Source organism: Natator depressus, chromosome 5 (assembly GCF_965152275.1).
Source record: "Natator depressus isolate rNatDep1 chromosome 5, rNatDep2.hap1, whole genome shotgun sequence".
Classification (NCBI taxonomy): Eukaryota; Metazoa; Chordata; order Testudines; family Cheloniidae; genus Natator; species Natator depressus.
In genome coordinates, this window is record NC_134238.1 from 107,252,691 (window position 1) to 107,264,189 (window position 11,499).

General features: G+C 41.8%; 1 long non-coding RNA gene across 1 annotated transcript; it reads right to left on the reverse strand.

Moving 5' to 3' along the window:
• Nucleotides 1-844: 844 nt before the first annotated feature.
• LOC141988267 (uncharacterized) lies at nucleotides 845-3,206 on the reverse strand. The gene is made up of 3 exons (XR_012639717.1): nucleotides 2,700-3,206; nucleotides 1,709-1,873; nucleotides 845-917 (listed from the first exon to the last, which is right to left on the reverse strand). It is a non-coding gene; the product is annotated as an uncharacterized LOC141988267 (long non-coding RNA).
• Between the last annotated feature and the right edge of the window lie 8,293 nt (nucleotides 3,207-11,499).

Below are 11,499 nucleotides of genomic sequence, written 5' to 3' on the forward strand. Positions count from 1 at the left end.
GAGCAGACCAGACTTGACATTCCTGATATTTCTAACGCAACAACAAGCAGAAGCTTTTTAAAGGAGGAAGAAAATACAAATGAAAATTAACACACCTTTCAGGCCTTCTTTATATCACAAGGAATTAAAAAAAAAAAAAGGACAAACCCAATTTTAAAAAAAGTACTTTACAGGTTACTTTTAGGTCCTTCTCAAAATATTTCAGTGCTGACAGAATGAAAGCATAATTATTTACTACTCTAATTTCTCCATGTAAAGTCCATTCACTAGTGTGTGACAGGAACAGTCTTGCTCCAATCATAAATATACAATAAGCTTACATAATTTGGAGCTGTTTGTGGTGGTTAAGATCAGTGAGGCTATAGACTAATGATGTGACATTTTGATTTCTGTCTGATCCTTCCAAAGATCTTTATAATTCTTTTGTTTGGGTGATGACCAATGTGTCCTAAAGTCTCCCCTCTAGATCCCTGACCAAGGGCCAGATTGCCTCTCTCATGGAACGGGGAGAAGAAAACTCCAAGGTTCACATGGTTTCCTCTACAGTGTCCTCACAAGTGGGAGAGGGGTAGGGAGGGGCTTGGCAACAGGTCAGATGAAGTGCATTAAGCCTCCCAACCCTGCAATTCCTGGAGATTCCATTAAGTTCAAAGAGTTGTATGTTTATTAATTGTAAATAAAAATCCTCTAAAGAAAATTGTATAATGTCTTGCAACTGGAGCAGGTCATCAGGTTCATTAAATAAATTCCTAAAATAGTTCTGGAGTTCAGAATCCAACAGGCAAGGAGGGAAGTCTGTACATTCAGAGGTGAGAGAGCGCATATGTTACTGTTTGTATTTCATCTGCCGAGACATCATTCATTCTTGTGTTTTCCAATTCATTTGCCGTGTCAGATGTGACCACAATATAAGACCCCTATAGTGAAAAAGAAAATTCCCAGTTTAACATCATAGCTTGCTAATCCGATGTCAAAAAGACAAGCATCTACTGGGTTGCTGGCTCAAGAGCTTGAGCTTGCTGGGATGATGTCCATGTCTAGGCCTCTGAAGTCTCTGCTTCGACATCTCTAACGTAGAAAGATATGTAAACATGTAACGGATTGTCTTCACCAGACATTTAGGTTGTGTTATAATGCAACTGACGGGTTCCCCCCAGGGTGCCACCTGGAACTGGGGTACCACTGAGCCCCCCTGACCCACCAGCCTGGGCTCTCTTGTACACAGTACTGCTGTGACAAGCTGCCAAGCCCTCCAGGCTTCAGCCTGCACTTTCACCAGCATACATACAGGCAGGGACACACCCAGCTGCAGTTATATGCAGGCAGGCTCTTTGACCAGCCCCTGCATGGGAAGGCTTCAGCTAGGGCACCTCCTAGCTCCTCAGGTACACACCCCCTCTGGAGTATAAACTGAATATTATACCATCATGCGCTGCACAGGGAACTGTACAGCGTAAGCTCATAAAATTCCCCCCTCCCCCCCCATGTGGAGAGGAATATGCAACCATTTTCTGCCCAAGTTATGATTTCCACGCACTGGTTTAAATAAATTTTGTTTTTGCATTATCGACTACAAAAGATGATTGTAAATGATTATAAGGGATAGCAAACAGATCAAAGCAGATTACCTAGCAAAAAAAAAACAACAAAAAAACACAAACTAAGCTTAATATACTAAAAAGATTGGATATGAATACCAGATCCTCACCTTAAGTGAGGATACAAGTAGGCTGCAGATTCTTAAGGAGCAAGCTGCACTTGCTTACAGCTTGGAATCCCCAGGTGGTCCATTCACAAGCTAAACATCCCTTTAGCCTGAATCCAGCACTTCCCCCAGTTCAGTCTTTGTTCCTCAGGTGTTTCCAGGAGTCTTCTTGTGTGGGGAGTAAAGAACCAAGATGATGTCACTCCCCTGCCTTATATAGCTCTTGCATATGGCGGGAACCCTTTGTTTCAAAGCTTGGTTCCCATGCCAGCGAGTGGAAAAAAACTGATATCCCAAGATGGAGTCCAGAACCAGGTGACCTGGTCACATAATCCCTGTAGAGTTACAGGAACCATCCCCCATGGGCTGTTTAGAGTGTTCACAGGAAGGCTCACCAGGTGGGAGCTAAGCTTCTCCTAAAGCCTATTGTTTCTTCCTAATGGCTCATTAAACTGAATGGGCCCTTCCCAGCCAGACATCTAGACTGACAGCATTTTGCCTAGTGGACATTGCCCAGGAATAGCTATGCATGAAATAGATACATAGTCAATATTCATAACTTCAGATACAAAAAATGATGCATGCATACAAATAGGATAATCATATTCAGCCAATCATAACCTTTCCAATGATACTCACATGACTTATTGTGCATAAAATACATCATAATTATGATATAATCATATCATACTAATATCACTATGAAGAATATGGGGTGCAGTGTCACAGCAACCTTGAGGAATCATGTTTCCTAACATTATGTTAGACACGATTCTGTGGTCAGCACAGACAAGGAGAGCTGGTCATGAGTAAACCCTATTAGAAACATGGGTTAGCCACAACCAGCTGACAGGATGTTAACCACTATCTGGCCCTGTCTACCCTGACTGCTAAAGTCAGGTTTAACGACATGCTAGCTAGCACAACTGCTCACAATTGTGTTTTAATATGGCCCAATTTTCCAGTGAAGACAAAAGCCCTATAAAGAACTTACTTTTTATATAGATGAAATGGGGTGGAATTTTCCAAAGCACTGAAGAGTTAGGCACTGTAAAAACATACACCTGCTCCTATGCCTCTTACTGGTCTCTGGCTGCTCAGCAGCATCTGATCTCTGTTTCCCTTCCCAGAGTCGGGGTTCTTCAATACTTGACCAAGACTGGAGTCCTATAGTACACACCTTCTCAAGGGCTGGCTTACTGCCATATAATAACAAACACAGTCTCTCTTTCTCATCTCTCACTGGGTCACAGTTCTTCCTTTCTGAGGTCTGGGTCTCTGTCATTTCAATCCTTGTCTTTCTTTTCCCAGCCTCCCACCAGGCAAACCGTTCCTCCTCCCTGAGATCTGTCTTCAATTGTCCTCAGCCAAACATAAACCACAGACCTCTGACTGCCTTCTCTGCTCTCTCCCACTTAAAGTCACAGGGTTCCCAGGTTTCAGAGTAACAGCCGTGTTAGTCTGTATTCGCAAAAAGAAAAGGAGTACTTGTGGCACAGTTTTCTACGACTGCAGTTTCTCTCTAGATTTTCATCCATTCCTTAAAGGTGTACCAGACTGCTTCTCTCAAGAGCACAGGCCCAGCTCAACCAGCTCTCTAACTGGTTCAGCTATTTCCAGTTGCACCCCCCTCATACTTGACCTTCAATGACTCTGTAGGTGCTCAGTCCTGTTTATATAGTCCTTCCTGATTCCTTCCTCCCTGCTGAGGTCAGTTATTATAATTAAACCTCCCTGACATCGTCAGCTGGGATCACCAATTATCACTGGGTTGCTAGGTCACAGGCCAGGCTGAGCCCAGCTTCCGCACAAGGGCCAGCCAGTCTGTGACAGGCACTTATCTCGCACTGACTTTTGCTTTCTGTACGCAGTCACCACTTTCACCTATGGTACCACTCTTCACAACCTCAAAAGTATGCATTCAATAACAGTGAAATTCCACCACTCAGCAATCACTTACCCACTCTTGAATAAAATTTCAATATGTGAGGATTAAAAGACTAAGGAAATAGATTAATTTTATTTTCCTTCACAGCTACATAATCTCCTGAAATAGCCCCAGAAATGTATATTGAGCAAGGCCACAGAAAACATTAATCATTTCCAGTGCACTGCACTTTAATTAAAGGTCTACATTTGACAGGCAACACATTTAAGTGCTTTAAAGAACACTGTGTGTTTTTTAACAAGTCCTAATGCCATTTATTTTGAGTTTTACACAGAATACAAAGTTGAACAAAGGGCCAACAGTTACTAAAATAAAATACGTACTGTTCTATCAATTGATCATTAAACGGTTAGCATTAGTTTGATCATTAATCCAACGTTAATGAGATTGCAGAGCCAATACTGATTAAAATGAACACAAGTAAATATTTGACTGACTTGTAGAATAACATCACCGACAGATTGATGTTAATGTCAAACTACTTTGTTAAAAACAAGCCACAAGCAATAAAAGGGAAAACTGCAAGCTTGCAATTGCTCCTGCCATGACTGACAGCTGATGTTCACGCTCATACACCAGGCCCTTCCTTCAGAAACAAAATACAATATAATACAGCAATAGTCCAAAGTACTACATCTTACAGTACTGTTGGTGTTTAGATACCTATGGTAAACTTGTTAGAAATACCATAGATAAGTGGTTCTCAAACTGTGGGTTGAGACCCCAAAGTGGCTCACGACCCCATTTTAAAGGGCTGGTGTTAGACTTACTGGGGCCTGGGGCTGAAGCCCGAGCCCCACCACCCAAGGCTAAAATTATATGCTGCACACCTGGAACACTTTGTGCAATTCCATGGCCCTTGCAATCAGGACTTAGCATCTGGACAGGGCAAATCTACCCCAGGCAGTCCTCCACGCCATTGCAGACCCCCACCCACGTGCAACAGCCCCAAGTGCATGCTAAACAGGTGAGGAAGGGAAAGGAGAACATGAGACACACAACGTTAGGGGATTTTCTTGTTGGCACTGCTTTTACTGTTTGCACTGTTCAATGTTTGGTTTATGTACTTTGTTTTATTAATAGTTTTGATGTTGGTTTATTTCTGGTGTTTTAGTGTGCTAATGGTAGCTGGCCTGCCTGTCAACGGTCTAATATTTTTTCTTATACCTTTTTTCTCTTTTGGGGGGATAATTCATCCACAGTCACAAATAAAGGCTTATTTTATTAAGAATGTTTATTACCATCACATCATCTAATGTGTATTTCAAATAATAAAGATAAACACATGGCAAGGTACAACTGGGAAGTTGTTGTGATGTGGCATCCCATATGCTTTATGAAAATATGCTTATGATAAGAATATGCCATAACTGAGCTATACTTTACGCAAGATGGCTCATGTAAGGTACCATTGGAAAGGTTATGATTTACTGAATGTGATTATCCAATTTGTATGCATGTATCATTTTTGTATCTGAAGTTAGTAATATTGACCTGTGTATCTGTATTTCATATTTGCTGCTTTGGGTCACTCCCACTCCTGACACTTCAAGGACTACAATGGAAAAGTCAGACATGGCTAATGGCCCATCAGCGAGGACAATGGACTGTGAAAAGACTTGGCCTTCCTGTGGACATTCCATAATGCTACTGACTCATGGACAATGAGGTCGGATGATCTGGTCACCTGATACTAACCAACTGCTTGGTCTGATGTACTTTTCCATGGAGGCGTGGGGAATCAAACAAAGGATTCCCGCCTTATGGAAATTCTATATAAGACAGGGAAGAAAAACAATGATTGTCTTCAGCTTGCTTCACCTCTGCTCCCCATCCCAAAGGGATACTTGAAAACAAAAGGACAGTAACTGAAAGGATGGGGGGAAAAACTGGGCCAGACTGGAAGGGCGTCTGGCCTGTGAAGAAGATTATTAGAACCACATTTAGGATGAGAATTCACATGTAACCAGTTTCTTTAGTGTATTAAGCTTAGTTTGTATACTCTGTTTTATTTTCTTAGTAATGCGCCTTGTTCTGTCTGTTACCTCCTTAACTACTTAAAATACACCTGTTATAGTTAATACATTTATTTCTGGTTTATAATATAACCCAATTTATATGATTTCTAACTGGGGGGGGGGCGAGAAATTGTGCATACCCTCTTCCACATCAAGGGGAGAGGCGAATATAATAAATCTTTGGGACTGTACTCCAATCGAGGTGGACATCTGAGTGCTGGAGCAAGTCCCTTAAACTGAGTCTTCCCAGATTTGATCTGCAGCTGGGGGTGGCCCTGCCTGTGTGTGTGTTAGAGGAGGTTTTAAGAGCCTGGCTCAGTAAGCCAGGTTAAAAGGAGCCCATGCTGGCAGAACAGGTAGACTCAGAGGTATCTCAGCACATCAGATGACTTCCAAGGGGTCCAAACCATCACAGTTGTATCCAAACACAATTTCTCAATACTTTTATCAACATCAATCCATATTGTAAATCCACAGTTCCTGCCACACACTCCCTTCCCCGTTTCATAAGGAGTTATGTCACCTATAAGTACAATGCATGGCAATCAACTGCCACCCTCCCACATTAGATTGCATGATGTGACTGTACCTCATATATTGTAAATGTTGTACACACACTATAATACTATTCTTTGTCTCGCATTGGCTTGTGCAAGTCCAAAATGGGGGAGAACAGAGCATCCCTGATTTGTGTTGCCCAGGTGCATCCTGCTCCCACTGTGATAAGTGCACTTTTTGGTTAAGTGTATTGGTTCCATTGCTGGAAACATTCCTGTCATACGTCTATTCAGAGGGAAATGGCTCACCTTTGACTTCATAAAGATTGTGAAGAGCATAGCAAGCCATAATAATGCAGAGAGCACTGATGGACACAGGAATCCAAATGTGCCTGTAGACAGCACCCGCGGTATTTCAATCTGCGCAATGCACATTCAACCACTGTTGTAAGCTTGCTAAGAGGGTAATTAAACCTCCTTTTGCCAAGGCCTCTGAGATCAAGATACGATTTCATAAGCCAAGGCAAAAAGGGATATAGGGTCCCCTAGAATAACAGTAAGGACAGTAGGTCTATTTATGACAATGTCATTAGAAGGGAATGGTGTCCCAGTTTGGCCAGGAATGTAGACTCCTAATCGGTGAGAAAGTTTGACATCATGAACTTTTCCAGTGCAGACCACGTTAAGCCCATAAGCTGGCCTCTGTGGTCCACAAAAGAGTCTGCCTAACAATGGAGTAGTACCCTTTGCAGTTTATATATTCACGTACTTCTTGAGGAGGGTAAACTATGGACACACGAGTCCCATCAATGGCCCCAGTGCAGTCTGGAAACCTCATTCTTTCAAAAACTGCAGTTACTTCAGGGATATTGTATATGCCCATCACTTTAGGGTAAATCACATGCTTGATTACCTCCGCCTTACCCGCAGTTGACTTCCCAATGCCAAACTGGTTAGCAACAGACCTGTAACAGTCTGGGGTAGCCAGCTTACAGACAGTTATGCCAACTCTCTTCTGGACGAGTGTGGCTGCCCTCATGCATGTGTCGTAACACTGGACGGTTGGGGCAAGCTGCTCAGAAAGCTCCAAAACATGTAGCTTTCTTCATGAGAAAGTTCTGGACCCACTGCTCGTGACCCCGGGCCTGCATGATGCCGTGATCCTACCAGGCAGTGCTGCATGTCTGTATCATCCTCCTCCTCTAACAGGTGCCTTTGGTAGGTCAGAAAATGCTGCCAGAATGTCGAGCAGCAGCTCCCAGAGGCTCTGCCCATTTCCTGAAACAAGAGTGAAAGCCCAAGCAAGAGAAGCTCTTCAAATGGCAACACCTCCATGTTGCTGGCTCTGGTTTGGCAGATCCAAAAGATTGTTGGCAGGCTGCAACAACTTCCTTTAATGTCCAGGGTGGACAGTCAAGTTTTCCCACAATGCACCACAAAACAAGGGCTAGGGCACTAGGAAGCCTGGGATACGGTGGTTTGACCTGGGTCTGTGTACTGCAATGTGGAAGCTGGTGCCCAGATTTGGGGTCCTCAGGTCACCAACAAGTGTGGTCACTCAAGCTCTGGGCTTGAATCTGTGGACCCTGAGCTTTTAAGTCCCACTAACTCTGGGCTTACATTCAAGTGTAGACACAGTGACGAATACTAGTGGATTGCACTGCAGGATCACAGCCATATTTTGCAAAGTACTTTGGGACCCTTCTCTATAAATGTAAGAAATTATTTATTACCTCTATTATTTCAGAAGATCACAAAGATCAGTGAAGAAATCATGTGAACTGATGCATTTCATTCTCCAGTCTGTTGTTTTTTCCAAATCTTTAAATACAACTCTAACACAGAAAGGAACCTAACCGTATAAATGTCATGAGACACTTTGCTCTCTTTTCTTCTGCAACCAGATGAATCTCTATATACAAAAGAGTCACAAGAGAGTTCAAGCATGAACGGTGGAAGGACATATCAGGTTCACATCACTGCCCACAGTTTATCTGGCTTAGTGGTAAAGCAATTTGTTCTGTGTCAGTAACAGCATGCATGACATCTCACCGATAAAGAAGCCTCTGGGACTTGATTTATTTCTTGAGCAGTTGAAGATGAAATACCAGCTCTGTTATATCTTTTTCATGGACTCATCTGTAAATTATAAAATCAGCCCGCCTTCTAATCCCCCCGAAATAGTCTCAGGAATGGCAGTGGAGGTGTGGAGAAGAAGAAAAAGGAAAATGTCTTCAGACACACAGCTGACACAGCACCTCACAGAGCTATACTCCAGGGCATTTGTGGCAATTCACTTAGTCTGGCTAGCTGCTTCTACATGACTGAGAACATGCAGCTTTTGCTGTAAAAATTTCTGAAAAGCTCAAGCAATTTCAGTAACTGAAAGGTTGAGTGAGGAATAGGGAATATCTTAAATGGCAACAGTTAAAATCACCCCAAAAGTTATTACTTGATCAGATGATACAGGAAGTAATGTAACTGTAATGGGCCTGATGCTCTTCTCTATGGAAAACCCCACAAGAGGAAAACTGTTTAAAGTAAAACCTCCACAGAGTTTCCCCCATATGGCAAGAGGTTTGCAGCCTTTTGAGGGGCATGTCATGGCCATCAGCTCACAGTATCTGTGCATAAATCAGACTCCAGCTTCAGGAATCTTGGGGCACCAGCGACAAAGATCTGTCCACATACACTGCTCTCTGGGACCCTACTGCCCCAAGACAATCTCAAGTGAAATCGTAACAGTTCTAAAACTGTCTCCAGTCAGGTTAAAATTCCTTGCTCCTTCTTACTCTCTTTAGGCCATACTGAATGGTTTTACTGTGACCATGTGAAAGTAATTACATTTATTTAAAAGGTAAACTTAGCCATGCTTCATCAGAAAGCTGCGCTGACTTTAAAGTGAGGCACAGAACATTAAATCACTTGCAATGAGTTATAATGCTGTACAGAATTTATATCCTGAGGTGCGCCACAAACCCTGGTTCAGATTAGTAGTTTTATCTTGTTGCCTCACTCTGGCAGCTGTGCTATATATCTAAAATTAAAACTTGATTTTACATAGGGCCTTTTGTACTCCAAGCTTCCCAGAGCACATGACAGAACAATGATTAGTTAGATCCTAGTAGGGCAATGAGAGCAGAGGTAAATGCAGCAGCCATGATGTGACTTGGCAATTCCACTTGCTCAACCTTTAAAAGAGAACAGATGGTTTGCCAGGACCCCAGGATTATTATTTATCTTTGTATTGTTACCCCTTTTGACCCAATCAGCTAGCCAAAATCTGGGGTCTTGTAGGTTGTGCCGACTGGGAGGAAAAATTGATGATGGAGTCTGGTACCTTTGATACAATCTCGTTTATTTACAAAGAGAACATAAAGTCTGATTTCCTCACCAAAGGAGATCTCAAGAGATATAGCAAAAAAGAAGCATTTAGTGAAAAGGATTTAGCTTTCTTTTATTGAAAGGAAGCCAGGTTTTCTTATACTCCAGAAAAGATGTGTTACCAACTAAGAGTCAACATGCCAGCCTTTTCCCTAAGTTAATGTTTCAAATTTCATGCAGACATTTTACTTTGTGTCACTTCAGAAATCTCTCTCCAGAAGGAAGGCAATAGAACTCATGCAACATAAACAAAGCATAACAGCTGCAGTGAAATCCCCATCACAACACTTAGAAACCAATCCTCCTCCCCTAAACTCTGAAACGAAACACTTAACACAAACAAATCACAGCAGAACTATGTAAAGCGCAGCTGCCTTTGGCAGTGATCTTCCACTCACTCGTGTTCTGATAGCTATTAGACAGTGGCAGGATCTGGAGATTAACAACTTTTTCTTTTTTCCTTTCCTCTCTTCATTTCTCCTTTTCTTTTAAGGGGTCTGTTTGGCTTCATGGTTAATGACTATACTTCTGGGTCCTATTAGCACCATAACACTTGCCAGAATAACACAGTTATAGATAAAGTGAGGTGATACAGTATAAACATAGATAAAATGTAACTATAGATGAAGTACTCGAACTGTTACTGCAGTGTGTCACCAAACAGAAGGACTGCAATTGTGAGGTTCTCACACAAGGGGAAAGGAAAGGTCTCCACTACCTGCTCACTTAGATATGGGTCCGTCAAAACCTTAAATAGGTTTGATAATAATTTCTCTAAAAACCTGTGGAATTTAGTAGAGATTATATCCTTTCTATTAAATTTTAAATGAACCTGGCATTCTTTAGCAGTGATATAGAAAGGTTCTCATTTTCTATTAAGTTCTACAGGACTTTTTCACAAGGCTAGTACCAGTGAGGACATGAATAATAGTAAGAGCTGAAATGCCTCCAGAAAGAGTCTGTTCTCAAAGTATTACTTGCACAGCAGGAAGTATGAGCAACTGGAAATTTTGCTAGATATCCTGTTCTCATGAGAATTTGAGCCTGATTTTAAAAACATAAGACTCTGGGATATTTTGAAGTATCTCAATGACTTTTGGATGCTGTCTGTACACTGAAATGTTTGAGGTTCCCTTATCACTAATAAAAATTATATTTTATGTGGGATGGATTATTAAAATGTTTGTCTTGGTTTGCAGATGCCATGAATTTTGAGATGCATCGTAACAGTTTCTGCCAAAATATCTGTATCAAGAAGCTAATGTACAGAGCATAAACTATGCACTATACAGACCGCCTTTGCTAAAACATTACTCAAATAAAAAAAATAATCCCAGTTCAACTGGAGCATTATACCTAGAGGGAGAGATCAACATAATGCAATAAGATTTAGAATACTCAACCAAAGAGAGAACTCCTCTAGTAGATGTTTCTTGTAATAACAATATTGGCAAAATATGCAAGAGGATATTACATTCACACACTCTAATGAAAAGTTAATACTTCTGTGACCCTCTTCCCCTCACTATGCAAACCAAAACATACATTTTAACTAACTGGCAGAACCTCAGTGAGTAGGATGACCAGATGTCCAGATTTATAGAGACAGTCCCGATACTTGGGACTTTGTCTTATATAGGTGCCTATTACCCCCCACACCCTGTCCCAATTTTTCACACTTGCTGTCTGGTCACCCTATAAGTGAAGGCAAAGGGAATGAGAGCTGCAAAAGGGCACACCATGTCTTGCCTACTGACTCAGGTATGATTGATTACTTGGAAATGAAATTGAGACATGAGGAAACAGAACACTGGTGAATAAGCAAGGCAAATGCTGTCCAAATACAATCAGCAACAATGTCAATTTATTGACTCAGATCCTGGGATGAGTCTAAGGTAAGCAGAGCACAAGTCAGGGGTTGTGGGGGTCACAAAAATGGCTTCATCT